Consider the following 13,789-nt stretch of genomic DNA (forward strand, 5'->3'; position numbering starts at 1 on the left):
TGGCCTGAGAGTCAGGCAGGCATCTCTAGATGACTTTGCAGTTCTTTGCTCTATTATGCACTATTTCAAATTTACCTTATTTTCCTCATTCCTAGTTCTTGTGAGTAGCTCACATTAGTCCCTGAATGCTGTAGAAAGTTAGCTATTTTTTGTGCTATCCTAGCATGAAGTTGGATTTTCTCTGCTCTTTTTCTTCATGTTCTCTCTCTTTGACCTTTGTGATGGTAAATAAAATAAAATGTCTGCCTGCTTTGGACATTGCCAGAAGGGAACCCTACCTGAGAAATGATTTTCTGGACAAAATTAATTGACCTCAAGGGCCTTCTCTAAGAATATGGGACATTGGAACACAACCTACAGTTTTGGAGGCTGGAAGTCCAACATCAAGGTATTGCTAGGCCATGCTTTATCTGGAGTCTGTAGCCTTCTGGTGCTGGCAATCCTTGGGGTTCCTTGCCTCCATTACATAGTCATCTCTCTCTCCTTCTCTGGCTTCTCTTCTGGTTTCTACTTCTGTGTCCAACTTCCTTTTCTTAGAAGGACTTCAGCCAATACCCTCCTTCAGTCTGGGAACATCTTAACTAACATCTTCAAATGGGTTGACCCCAACAGGACCAGTTTGTGTGTGTGTGTGTGTGTGTGTGTGTTTGTGTGTTGGGAGGGTGGTGGTGGTGGTTAAGACTTGAACATGGCTTTCATGAAGGATATGATTATTCAGTCTCCAACAGTGGGATAGTGACTTTTGTGAAAGGTGGAATATTGTATTTTTAAATATTTAAAGTACCACTGAAACATGAAATCCATACCTCTCATTACCACTGTCACAGTCTTGACAAAGGCCCTGACACCATAATGGAGGTTTGGCTGTATTTCCTGACTTTACTTGCCCCTGTTCAGTTTCCAGCAGAGTGCCATCAAACCAGTTTCTCCTGAGAGTCTACTTAAATTATGTCGTGACTCAGATCCAAATCGCTACTTCACGCTCAACATATTTAGCCTAAGTTTATCTGCATGATGTGATTATTTAATTCCCAAAATATCCAGTTTCTAATATTGGCCAGGTGTTATGCAGAGTGCTGGGAATTTAATGAGTAATATGACATGGTCCCTATCACAAAGTAGCTCATAGATCAATGGCGAGAAAGCAGATGTTTTCTTTATTTCCTTTTCAATGACATTAACTTTTAAAAAATTACTCATACATTCAACCGATCAACATATATTTGCATGCCTGCTAAATGCCAGGCACTATTCTAGGATCTGAGATTACAGTGGTGGATAAAATTAAATGCTCATCTTTCTATTGCTCACATTCTATATTAGATTACTCATAAAAGTTATACATATTTAGAATTAAAAAGAGCATGAGTGGAAAGCATCGGCCTTCCCATTCTGTCTCCCTCATTTCTACTCCATAGCCTTATAATCTGTGCTATCTTACAAATTAATTGGCAGAATGTTTTATGTTTTCTTTGTAGTACATAAAATAAAGGTGGGTCTTAGAATTGATTCAATAAAATATGGTATTGTAATAGAAAAGTTTAGTCTGTGAGTAAAGAAAACCAACATCGTATCAGTCAGGAATTACATCAGGCTGTAAGTAACAGACAAAAGAAACAGTAGCTGAAAACAGGAGTTGTACTTTTTCTCACCTAATAAGAAGTGCAGGGGTTGGAAATGCAGGGCTATTGTGCAGCTTTCAGGTGCTAGCAGCACTCAGCCTCCTTTTGTCTTTCTTCTCCTCAGGATAGTTGCAAGATGGGTCCTTCTTTTCCTGATAGTGTGACCACATTCCAGGAAGGAAGGAAAAATTGAATCTACTTTTAACCTACTCATTGTCCATTGGTAGAGGAGGAAAAAGTTAAAGGCAATAAAAATACCATTCAGAAAGTGCAGAATGGGAAATGTGTGGTGGTCAGTGGTCTATAGATACTATCAAATCCTGCTGAGCAGAGATAGTGAGGATTCTGGGTCCCAGCACTGGAGTAAGCTCATTGGTTTGGTAATCTGGAAACTCCTTGTTCTGCTTTCTGAGAGAACTCCCTTGCACATTGTCCTCTGTGGCCCTGGGTCTCTCCTCTTCAAGGTGGGAATTATGAATGCACTTCTAGGGGTTTGCTCAGCTTTTGCAACCCACTTCTTTTGGTGTATGTTGGGTACACTGAGGTTATTTTAGCAATCTCAAACTGTTGTAGGACAGGCTTGGGGCTTCTTTGACAAACCTATTCCATAAAAACTTAGGCTTGCAATCTATTACTGCTAGTCATTTCTACACATAAGAAACAACAGCCAAAGATCATATGTAGCCATGCTTTCCATAACTGAAGATTCTTATCTTTTACCAACTGGCTTTTGTGCTAGCTTTTTAGATTGCTCCTGCTTTGAAGAAATTTGAAAAAAATGGCAATTTAATCCCATCTATAACAGAGACTTTGCTTTTGTATGACTGTTGCATTGGTTTTATCAACTAAACTTGTGGCTTTTTAACCTCTGCTTGTAATGTATTCCACATGAGGTACAGAAGCAGTTGGCTTTCTTAAATCTGTGAGACTTCAAACTGTGGGACTGTGACAGACAGTATTCCCCACAAATAGGTATAGCAATATCTCCAATCTCCCATTTCTTCTTACCATCTTACTCTGACACTTCTCCCATTGAAAGATGAAATCCGTGTTCCTTCTGCAAGCATTTGTAGGTTTATGGCTACAGCAGAAGTGACATTTTTTAATTTCCAGGGAAAAGTCATTGTATAGGAAAGAATTTTGCCTTTTCCAACGAGAAGTCTGGCCTTTGCCCTTGGGTTCTGAGAGGTAAACTATATCATACCTAATAGGAGTGTCTTTGTTTAGGGAATAAAAAAAGACTGAGCAACTTGAACTTAGAGGGTGCTGACCACATTCATTAATTTTAAAATACTGCTGGCTCCTGCCAGAAAGACCAGTTGTGTGATTTAGGGTGGAGGCTTTGGGTCAAGCTAGAGGCTATCAACCACATGGGCAGTCAATTAATTAATCATGCCTATGTAATGGAACTCCAATAAAATCTCTGAACCTTGGGGCTTGGTGAGCTTTCCTGGTTGGCAATGTTCCATGAGTACGTCATACATGGATACCAGGAGAGTAACATGTTCTAACTCTGTGGGGAGAGAACAACAGAAGCTGTGCAACTGGGACCCTCCTTGATTCTACCCTATGTGTTTCTTCTTTTGATTGATTTTAATGTGCCCTTTTCCTGTAATAAACCATAACCATGAGTATAATAGCTTTCAGTGAGTTCTGTGAGTCATTATAGAGAATAATCATAACTCAGGGTGATTTGGGGGAATGCCTTGAACTTACAATTGGTATCAGAAGTGAGGGCAGTCTTGGAGACCGAGTCCTCAAACTCTGCAGTTTGGCTTTGAGCAGTCATAAAAAGTGATACAGTGTCCTCCTGGTTCTCTAGGGATATTCACTCTTGGAACCCAGATTGTCTTGCTATGAGGAAGTCCAGGCCACATGGAGAAGTCATGTGTAGTTCAGGCTAACAGACTCAACTAAGGTCATTTTCCAATAATACTGAAAGTAGACACATTGATAGCATGTCAGATGACTTAGAGACACTAGTCTAGAAGATGGTTAAATGAAAACGTTTTAATTGCAGATTGATGAGTTAAAGACATCAACAATTGTGATTAGTTTGAATCTCTGAAGAGAGATATTTGGATGACTATTATTTGCTCTACAGAACACTGAAGTTTGTTGTTTGCCCAAAGAAAGAGCTTTATCGAGATAACTGACAATTTTTAAGTTTGAGAGTTCTCACTCTGCATACTTTTTGAAAGACACTTACTGATTTGCTAAGGGAGACAAAATACTCAAAATGAAAAATTGAAACATGAGATCTTAAGGAAACACTGAATAAATGTTCATATATTGAGGATACAGTGCAATGACAAGGAGATATAAAAATTTTTGTTCACAATCAATTTTGAAAACCCTATGTCTCAAATAATCCACTGTTTGAGTCATAAAGAAGCTGTGTATATAAAGATTTTCCCATATAACTGAATTTCACATTAAATGTTTTATTAGTCAGAATAGATTAGGCTATCTTGTGGGAACATACAAAGCCTGAAATTCAATGTCTGTCTTAGTTTGCGAGGGCTGCTCTAACAGAATACCACAGACCAGTTGGCTTAAACAATAGAAGTTTATTGTCTCACAGTTATGGAGGCCAGAAGTTCAAAATCAAGGTGTTGGCAGGGCCCTGCTTCCCCTGAAAGGGTAGAATCAGTTCCATGCCTCTCCCCTGGCTCCTGGGGGTTGGCAGCAATCTGAGATGCTCCTTGGCTTGTAGTGGCGTAACTCAAACCCTCCTTCTGTCATGTGGCTGTCTCTTTTTCTGTCTGTGTCCAAATGTCCTCTCCTTATAAGGACACTAGTCACACTGGATTAGGGATGATCCTAATCCAGTTTGGCCTCATCTTAACTAATAGTATCTTGAAAGACCCTATTTCCAAATAGGTTCACAACCACAGGATGAGGTGCTAGGACTTGAACATACATAACTTTTGGGGGAACACAATGAAATCCATAACAATAGCTTATACCTTAAGATGTATTTTTTGCTCATATAGCTGCCTGTTGTTGACTGGATACATTTTCTGGGAAGTATTGACTCAAGGATCCAAATACCTTTCATCTTGTGATGCCACGATCTTCAATAAATGGCCTTTGATGCAAAAAGGGAAGAGCGATCAAGTAGAAGGCATACCTGGTACTTAACCTTCTAGACACAGAAGTGACACTCATCACTGTCACGCCCATTTGGTCAGCCAGAGCTAATCACTTGGCCAACCTAACTGCAAGGGAGGCTAGAAAAACTTGTCTTCCTATGTACCAGAAAGAGGAAAAGAAAAGGCAAAGTATCAGCTACTGTCTCCCACAAATGCTATTATTAAAGTGCTTAATTACAGTAATAAAACCATAGCTGTTATAGACTGATCCATTTTCAGCACTTTACAAAAAATACTGGATCAGAATATAATCTGCCTCGTATATTCAGCCACCACTGAAATCCATATTCCAAAGTTATACTTTCTCTCTGTTCTTTGAAAAAGAAAGATGGTATTTCAGTTGCTGTGAGAGGCACAGCTTGAATAGGTGAACCATTCCCTAGAGTGTGTCCACAAACCTTGGGAAGTACCTGGGTTTGGGCTTTGATGCCCTCAGCGACTTGCAGAATGATGCCATTCATGAAATTAATTCACTGGCTTAAAGGACACTATGAGCAAATAGACCCTGATTATAGATGCTTTCCCTCTAATTTAAGTGTATCTAAGGTTGTGCACGTGGGAGGTCCCTCATGGGGCATGTCCATCTCTGGCAGAGTGGGAGTGCTGCACATTCCAGCAGAGGCTAAAGCAAACATCACCTCCCAGGACTCGGGATGAGGGACTGTAACAGGCTTGGCCAGGTTGAGCCAGTCTTCTCAGTGCTCAGGCAGAATGATTCTTCTTTTTATTGCTGAGGTAAAATTTACACACCATAAATTAACCATTTTAAATTGAACAATTTAGTGGCATTTGGTACATTTACAGTGCTGTGCAGCCATAACATCTATTCAGTTCCAGAACATTTTCATTACCCCAAAAGGAAAGCCGGTACACATTAAGCAGCCACTCCCCATTTCCTACCCTCCCTCCCAGCCCCTGGCAACAACTAATCTGCTTTCTGTTTCTCCGGATTTACCTATTCTGGATATTTCATGTAAATAGAATCATACAGCATATGACCTTTTGTGTCTGGCTTCTTTCACTTCTTTCACTTAGCATATTTTTGATGTTTCTGAGGTTCATCCAAGTTGTGGTATGGTTAAGTGCTTCATTCCTTTTTATGGCTTAATAATGCTACATTGTATGAATTGACCATATTTTGGTTATACATTTAGATGTCTACCAACATTTGGGTTGTTTCCATCTTTTGTTTCTGTCAATCTTGATACAGATGCTCTAATAGAATTATTTTACTGAGAATCCCTGAGCTCAGGTACCATTGGCTTGGTTTTCTGACATACCAGGTACTTTTGCAGTTTAGGTTCTCGGGGGAAATATGTCACACAGCTAGAGGAAGAGGCCAGAGAAACCCCAGCTACATCCTGTGGGAAAAGTCAGGTTCATGGAGTCTGTTCCAGTTTGTTAATGCTGCTGGAATGCAAAACACCAGAAATGGATTGGCTTTTATAAAAGGGGGTTTATTTGGTTACACAGTTACAGTCTTAAGGCCATAAAGTGTCCAAGGTAATGCATCAATAATCGGGTACCTTCATTGGAGGACGGTCAATGGTGTCCAGAAAACCTCTGTTAGCTGGGAAGGCACATGGCTGGCTTCTGCTCTAAGGTTCTGGTTTCAAAATGCCTTTCTTCCAGGACATTTCTCTCTAGGCTGCAGCTCCTCAAAAATGTCACTCTTATTGCTCTTGAGTTGTCTGTCCTCTCTTAGCTTCTCCAGAGCAAAAGTCTGCTTTCAACGGCTATCTTCAAACTGTCTCTCATCTGCAGTTCCTCTCAGCAACTGTGCATTCTTCAAAATGTCCCTCTTGGCTGTAGCAAGAGTCTGGGCCTGTGGGTCTCTTTTTAAAGTGCCCCAGTGATCCAATTAACACCCACCCTGAATGGGCAGGGTAACACCTTCATGGAAATTACCCAATCAAACATTTCACTCACAGCTGATTGAGTCACATCTCCATGGAATTGCTCAAAGGATTCCAATCCAATCAACACTAAATGCATCTGCCCCACAAGATTGCATCAAAGAACATGGCATTTTGGGGGACATAATACATCCAAACCAGCGCAGAGTCCTACAGAATTCATGTGAATCCTGTGCTGCTTGACACTAGCTCTCTGTCCTTAGTCAAATCTTACAGAGACTTTCCTTTCTGCAAACCTTGGATAATAAGTTTGCCTCAACATGTTATTGAGAGAATTGCAGGAGGTAAAATTTATGTGAAGTAACTTGTACAGTGACTAGCATACTTACACTTGTCAGCTCCTCTTCAAATGTGTAAAGTCTAGGAAAATTCATAGAAGACTGCATGCCAAGGTGGAAGTTGTGTTGGAATCACCCCAACACGCTTCTCTGATCCCATTTGTCAACTCCAGGTCTCAAGACATAGCCCAGGTGTGTCTGGTCAGCAGGAGTTTCTGACATCATGCCAGCTGACCGATTTCAGGTGATGCTGGCTACTCAGAAATTCCTATTCCTTTGGCTGAACCCTCTTCTAAGGCCTGATAGTTTGTTTTATTCATTTATTCTTCATTCACTATTTCATTAAACCAGGTGCTCTACTGAGAGCACAAAAATGAATAAGAATGAGTTCTTTTCTCAAGGAGCTCTCATCTAGTGGAGAAGACAGACCTGAAAACAAGCAATTAAAATAAATTCTAATAAGTATTGTGATTCAGTGTGGAAGGACAGGAATCAAGGAAGGATGCCAGGGAGAGGTGAAGAATTATTTGAATCCCCAAACCAAGTAGAATTAGTGAAGAAGAAGCTTACCAAGCAGGGCTGAAACCACTTGGCTTTTCTGAGCCTTACTTTTTCCGTCTGTAAAAGGGTAGTAGTAATAGAGTTGTAATGAAAACAAAATATGCACGTACTATGTTTAAAGTTCCTTGGGCAGTACCTAGAAATCAGTGGGCCCATGATAAATGGGATTTCTTGATGTGATCATCACAAGCAGGGAGAGGAAGAGGAGGGTTGTGAAATGGCATTCCAGCATCTGAAATACCCAGAGGTAGGTATAATAATATAATAAATAATACTAATGATAACACTGATTTTTGAAATATTAGACAATGAGAGTTGAAACAATTATTATTACCATTTTAGAGGAGGAAGCCAAAACACAAAGGTTTCATAGACCCAGTCTGCAGCAAGTGATAGAATCCAGATTGTCTGATTCTAAAGCTTTGCTCTTTGTCACTGCATTTCATCAACTGCAAATTGTTTCAGGAGAGTAGATGATAAGAGAGGATCTGGTGGTAAGAGTCTAGAAAGGTAAGCAGGGCAGTAAGATGAAAGGAGTGTTATACTAAGAAGTTAAATTTTTTTCCTGAGAGCAACAAAGACCCATCAAAGAGTCTTATCAGGAGAATAATCTGCCTGCATTTTTTCTGGGGAGATCCGATGAGTAGTATAGGACTCCTAGTGATGAAGTAAGAATCAATTGGATGCCAATTGAAGAGGCTCAACCATCTGAGAGGGCTCTGTCATGAAAGTCTACCCAGCTGGAGATTCTCTTCTCTTGCAGCTTGAGTAGCTGGGGTCTTGATTTAATTGCTGAAGTCCTTTAAAAATGCTGGCACAGACCTAGATGTTAGCTGGCTTAGCTCAGAGATGCTTGGAGTTGTGGACCCCCGTCGTTAGCGGCAGCTTAGAGAGACATTTTGGAGAATGCCATTTTGAAACACAACCTAGGGCAAGCAGATGCCAGCCACGTGCCTTCCCAGCTAATAGAGGTTTTCCAGATGCCATCAGTGTTCTTCAGTGACGGTACCCTACTGTTGAGGCCTTTGGATATTTGCATGGCCATAAGACTGTAACTCTGTAACCAAATAAAACCCCTTTATAAAAGCCAATCATTTCTGGTATTTTGCATAATGGCAGCATTAGTAAACTGGAACAGAAGGCCTCTCACGTTAGAAGACAGTTGTTTTTGTTGAACAAAACAGAGATCGGATATTACTCCTGAAATAGTGACCTCACGAGTGGTCATTCACGTTCTCTCCAGCTACACAGATATCAAAGCCAGTAGAGTCTATACCACTGCCTCAACTACAAAATGAGGCAAAATACTTTTTTCCAAGGTTATTGTGCATGTTAAATGAAATAATCACGTGAAATGAGCCTTTCATGTAGTAGGCTTGCAACAAATGTTAGTCCCATTTCCCTATACCATGGATCACAATATGACCAGTCAAGCTAAGGGTGACTCTTCCCTTGTGAGTATTCATACTGACATATCTGGCCACCTGCTGTTGGAAAACTTGGTCATGTATATTCATATGCTCATTCACCCAAGCCATGAATGTGTATTAAACACAACTATGTGCAAGGCACCAGGATAAGTCTCTAAGGAGATAAAGGTGAACAAAGCAGACACAATTCATGACCTCATGAGGCTTACATTTTAGTATTGGGTTCAGGGTATGGGTGACTAATTGCAAATTGAATTACCTTTTCCATTAATTTGTTCTACAATTAATTATTCTAATTTTTGTGGCAAGTGTTATGAAGCAATACAGGAATCAGAGACATTCTTTTGCAGAAAAAGCTTTTGAGTTGGGTTTTGACAGATGGGGAGGAATGATTGGGTGAGGGGAAGGAAGAGTGCTTCAGACATAGGAGGAACATGGTGAAGGCCCTAATGCATGGGGTGGCGGGGAGGAGTTGAGAAGACCAGAGCCTCAGGAGTGCAGGGAGTGGGGAGGGTGGATGCTACATGAGGTTGGCAAATGATGCAGGTCCAGAATCTGCATGGCCTCAAAGGCCACCTTAACTATTTCCCTCTTACCCCTAAAAACAAAAGGCTAATTATAATTTTTACAGAGGTGAAAAACATAGTCATGTGTCAATGGGAAATGTGCTATTTATAACCACAACTGTCTCCTTAAGAAGGTGGTGCCCTTATGCTTTGAGAGAACATGGAAGATCTCAGCATGTGGGCTTGAGTTGGAACCTGCAGAGACCTGAGGGTTCTGCAGAATAAAGTGAGAGGAATTGGAGATCCTGGGGAAATCAGGGAAATAAGGGGTGAAGAAAAGAGATGGGAGGGAGAAAGAGGGAAGAAGAACCAGGAAATGATGAAGGAGGTTACTATAAAGGATGAGAGTAAGGGAGAAATCCTGACTCCTGGTAGTGGGACAGCTTAAATGACTATTAAGAACATCTCTAATATAATTATCACATAAATATCTGTATAAATTTCAGAGACCTCAAAATTTCCATAAAGGACCCTATAAAGATCTTTTTTGGGGGTGGGGGATGAAGGGTTTTGTTTGCTTCATTTTGTAGTAATCTAGGTATATTGGATTCTTACTGCCACTGTGTCAAATTAATAAAAACTTAATGACCTAAAACAAAACAAACTTATCTTAAAGTTCTGGAGGTCAGAATTCTGAAATGGGTTTCACTAGGCAGAAATCAAGGTGTCACTGTCACTGTGCTCCCTCCCTAGGCTCCAGAGGAGAATCTGTTTCCTTGTCTTTTCCAGCTTCCAGAGCTGCATTCTTTGCATTTCTTGGTTCAAAATCACTTTCTCTATTTTCAAAGCCAGCATTGTGGTATCTTTAAAAATCTCCCTCCTCTCTAACTTCCCTTTTATAGACCTTTATGATTACATTGGGCCTACCCAGAAAATCCAGGGTAATCTCCCCATTCCAGATTCTTAATCACATATGTAAAGTTACTTTGGCATGTAAACATATCCACATGTTTCTGGGATCAGATTGGACATCTTTGCAGGGGCATTATCCAGTCCATCACACTAGGCATCCTGCTAGTTTAGCAGATGAGAAAGCAAATGTGCCCTAATGCTGAGGTCTGGGACATCTGTTAATATACTATAATGAGTTTGGGGTAAGTTAAAACCATTCATTCTTTTGTCATTGCTATTACTAAATAGCACTCATAAATATTTGAAAAAGTTCATTAAAGCAGGAGGGTAATATGTCCTGTTAGCATCTTATTCATGTAGAAAATATTCATTGGACATACATTATGTGCCAGGCATTATGCATTCTAGAGTACACAACCAAGTTTAAGACATGGCCTTTGTTTTCAATACATGTCAATTTTGGGGGGACAAAGACAAGTGTTTTGCTTGGGGTTCTACAGAGAAACAGAACCAACAGGAAGTCATATATCTATGTCGATCGATAGATAGATGATAGATGGTTGATAGATAGATAGATAAATTAGAGATTTGTTACAAGGAATGGGCTTATGTGACTGTGGGGGCTGGCAAGTCCAAATTCTTAGGGTGGGCTACAAGATGGAAACTCCCATAAAGTTGATGCTGAAGTTGAGTCCAAACTGCTTTACTGAAGTTGAGGCAGAAATTCTTCTTTCTAATTTCTGAAATCCTCAGTTCTGGCTTTTAAGACCTCCAATTGATTGAATGAGGAGACTCCCCACATAGCTGAGGACAATCTCTTTTGTTGATTGTAGATGCAATCAGCCATAGATGCAATCAGCCATCGAAGCAATCAACTGATTACAGATGCAAACCCATCTACAAAATACCCTCACAATAATAATCAAGCTGGTGCTTCCTTAATAAAACAACTGGGCATCATAACCTGGCCAACTGATACATGAAATTAACCATACAACAAGCAAATAGGTAATTTTACTATGGTCTCATAAAGGTAATGAGATGTATAAGCACAGGGTGTTAAGGCAAAACATAGGAGCAACACCTACCTAACTTGATCAAAGGGAGCCAGCAAATGCATCTGAGATATATCAGTCGGGGTCAAGTAGTGAATGAGAACCAGGGATTTGACCTTATACAATTGTGGGCACCAGTTAAGCAGTCGCTATTAGGCTGTTGTTATCCCATCTGACCCTGGAGCTTGAAATCTGCAGAGCAGGCAGTTGGGAAAGGAAGGCAGATGCAAAGTGGTGAGTGCAAGGACAAAGTAGGAACCCACAGAATCATGCTGGAACCCCTGACAGTCTCTCACTGCCTCTACCAAGAGTGACATGGGTGTCCTGCAGGAGAAGCTTGTGTCCTATGTCAGTAGAACTAAACTCAACTGGCCCAGAAGTCAGAGAAGCTGAAGGAAGATCCATGGGAAGGTGGAATGGCTGCTGCCCCACACTAGTGAGGTGAGCCAGAAAATAAATGAAAATGTGTTTGAACTGCAAGTTGACATATTACAAAGTCATGACAACTGAATCAACAGAGGAAAAGGGTTTCATTTAATAACAATAGTTTGGTTTGGATAGAGTGGCTTATGCTAGGGTGGGGCACAGGGTGAGGGAAGGGTCAGGGGGAGGAGTGCAGCCTTAAGTCAAGCAAGATCAAGGAAGAGCTTTCATCCTCCAGGACACAGTGTTTGACTTGATCCTGATGGGTTTGAGGTTGAAAAATTGTTGAATGCCAAATTTTCTTTTAAAAATGTTTAAGCCCATTAATGCAGCATGTTGCAGGATAATGTCTCTACTAAGAAATCTACAAATGAGGACGCTGACTCTTTCTCTCCATGTAAGGATCAAATAGCTGAGGAGCCTTGCTGCTCTCACATACCACCTGATGCTTTCTGTCTGATACTGAAGAACCAGTTATGCCTGCTGATACAGAGGCATCTTTAACAGAACTGTTACCCCAAAATACTCAAGTACAATTTCCAGATAATAGAAAGTGGAAAGGCCTTACTATAGTAACTGGGATAGATGATTCATATCCTTCAAGTCCTGTATTAGAGGACTGTAATGAGGGAGAGGATAAACAGGCCCAAGTAGAAAAAGAGAAAGAGATGGACATAATATGATGTAATGACTAGACTAATTATAGAATGAAATAAGAAAATTATATTAGGAAGTTAAATTTAAGCAATAATATTCTCTCTACTAATTTTTAATTTTTATATAAGTGAAAAGGTGTGTTATATTGCTCCTACGAGTCAGAGCTTAATTAGTAGAAATATTTTCAGTAAAGTTTTGCAGTCATTCAAGGTTAAGTTTTAATCTCTAATAATGCTGTGAATACCCTCTTTTGTTTTTGACTCAACCATAGTTCACCATCTGTAGTTCTTACAAAATAAAATCATTTAATTGAATATCCTAAATCAAAAGTTCTATAAATTCTCGGTAAACTTAAACAGGAGGGAACTCTTATCTCATATTCAGCTGCTTCTAGAGGAAGCAGGAGTACCTAGACTTTGCAATGTTTATCAATTTTTACATTGTAAACTTGTTCCTTTAACCTATGTGCTCCTTCAGTAAGATGTGTTGAAGATATATTCTTGTCTTGACTGCTCTTTACTTTTAAACTATTGTCTGTCCCTATACTCTTACTTGAGTGAGAGGTTGCTTAAATGAAGCCCAAACCAACTGAATCACAACCTGATAAGGCTTCAGGCCTTTTCCAACAGAGATGACAGGTTTGAGGTGTAAGGAGACAAACCATGACAAGCACAACCTTCCCCTCAGGCCTCAGCTCTCCCTGCACTTCTCTCCTTACCCAAAGTCAGATGCACAACACACTCCCAGCTTTCCCCAACACCCATTTTTGCCTCAGTGCCTCTACGTGGAAAATATTTCCTCTTTCCCTTCCCCTTCCAAGTTCCGTCTCCTCATTTGTGAAACTATCCTAGGTAGTATTTCTCCCAGCACAATAGAAATGACTGCACTGGGTGTCACTGGGCTGACCTTCCTCATGGCAGGGACTTGTCTATACCATCCACGTGTCCCCGATGCCCACCACAGGGAGGACTCAGGTGGTGCCCACTGGATGTTTATTGATTGAACCAAGTTCCAAGTTCCAAGAGCCTCTCATCAAATACTTTGCGTACACGGGTTTTCAGTTTTATTAGTAGGTTTGATGAAGTCGAAATTCTGATCACTGTCAGACATAGGCAACAGATTTCTCAAAATGAGTAGAGAATTAAGAAGGGACATTAAAGGCTTCTAGCATCCTTCAGAAATACATCTACAAACAAGCTCCCATTAACACGAGGGAAAGAAAAAGCATTCCTTTTCTGAGGTCTGCTCCATGGCACTGTTGAACTTCTCATTCT

This window comes from Choloepus didactylus, chromosome 2 (assembly GCF_015220235.1).
Source record: "Choloepus didactylus isolate mChoDid1 chromosome 2, mChoDid1.pri, whole genome shotgun sequence".
Classification (NCBI taxonomy): domain Eukaryota; kingdom Metazoa; phylum Chordata; class Mammalia; order Pilosa; family Megalonychidae; genus Choloepus; species Choloepus didactylus.